Raw genomic sequence first — 1,951 nt, 5'->3', positions numbered from 1 at the left:
ATATATATATATATATAAATATAAAAAATCTTAAGAACGGTGATGAAAGTATCTTGTATAAAAAAATAGAGACGGTGAAAGTATCGTTTGAAGTTTTTTTAACATACTCCTATATTTTAAAAAACAATATATTAATTAATATACGTAAGAGTTATAATGGTATATCTATATATATATATATATATATATATATATATATATTATATGCACACAATATTTATTTAAAGTTATATGAAGTGTAAAAATAGATATATGAGTAAATTGACGTTTAATATAATTTTTTTATATTTCACTTTTAATATAAATTTGAAGGTAAATTTTTAATTTCAAAGTAAATTGCTAAAAATAAATGTAAAATTTCTTTAATAAACTATAATATATAAACAACTATTGGTTATTGTAATTTTTCCTTTACTATTTTATCAAATGAATAATATTATTTGAATATAAAAAAATGGACATCATATTCAATATCCTATAAAAAATACATTATTTATAATTGTCAATATGACTTTCTTATTAATAAAACTGCATTCATTTATTTATTTAAATTATTAAAATTACATCAATTAAAAATAATATAATTAAAAATTATTAAAATAAAAAAGAATGTATTTGCAAATAAACTGACAGTATTCATATTAGTTGCTGATTTGATTAAAAGAGAGAAAAATAATTTTAAAAAATTAATATCATAAATAAACCATTAAAAAATACGGTTTATATTTCTCTTATCAAATAGTCCTACAATGAACAAAAATATAAAATAAAATATTTTGGTCAAACACAGATACGGACGGTATGCCAGTATTTTGACATGAACAATACGAGGTTGTGGGAAGGATTCCCATTGTAAGAATGAGGTGGCAGTTATGAATTGGTCCACGTGTCAAAACCCCAGGCCTCGTGAAAAAGATCTGACAGATATGTAAACCCGGGAGGTGTGTGGTGGTGTTGTCCTCATTGTTGAAAGCTACAGAACGAGTTGCAAGCATTAATTGGAGGGTTACTAATGTAGGACAAAGGAAGAGAAACGGCATCATATGGTCCACACAACACAACCATATATGCAGCACCAACGGTGAAAACTTTGTATCAGTAAATCTACTACATTGGAATTCTTTGTGTAGAACAATTTCACAAATATTTGTGAAGAAACAAATTATCATCTTAAGCCCCTCCCCTAATTAGGAGGAGAACTAAAGTCCAGACACCACGTATTTAACTTTACTTGTACACAAAACCTTTAGCCTATGCCTTAAACAACCATAAAAAAAGAATTTTAATTCTCATAAACGGTTCATCCATTGTTTCCTCTTTCTAACCAAAAACCATGTTATTTCATTTTTTCCATATTGCCGAACCAGACACCAACCACATCACGTGTAGCTTGACTCTTGAACTCTTATTAAACATGCGGAGACCACAAAACTATTCAACATGACTGAAAGCCTCTTCTCCAAGTAGGGATGCAACACAATATGCATCTATCCACGATTACCCACTGTAATTCGTCTCAATTTAGACCCAAAAAAATTACTTTGATTCGATAGGAGTGCAGATGCATAATTCTCTTAAAATTAAAACTAGAACACGGAGTAGATTTTGGAATGTTAATATTCATCCTGAATTAATCCCGTTAGTAAAATTGTTATTATTTTAAATTTTTTTATATATAAACATATTCAATATATTTAATATTTTTAAAATATTAATAATTGTAATTTATTTTTTATAAAAAATATAATTTTTATTGTATAATAATAATTATTTTATTATATTAATTAAAGTAATATCACTTTTAAATTTATTATTATATACATGTGAATGATGCAAACAAGGAAGTTGGAATTTGGTCAACAGCATGTATAAAGCATGTATAAAGATTTAAGTTTCAAATTCGATAAAAAAAAAAAAAAAAAAAAAAAAAAAAAAAAGAAAATTGTTTTTT

Source organism: Cicer arietinum, chromosome 5 (genome assembly GCF_000331145.2).
Source record: "Cicer arietinum cultivar CDC Frontier isolate Library 1 chromosome 5, Cicar.CDCFrontier_v2.0, whole genome shotgun sequence".
Classification (NCBI taxonomy): Eukaryota; Viridiplantae; Streptophyta; class Magnoliopsida; order Fabales; family Fabaceae; genus Cicer; species Cicer arietinum.
Note: the sequence above shows the minus strand (reverse complement) of the source record.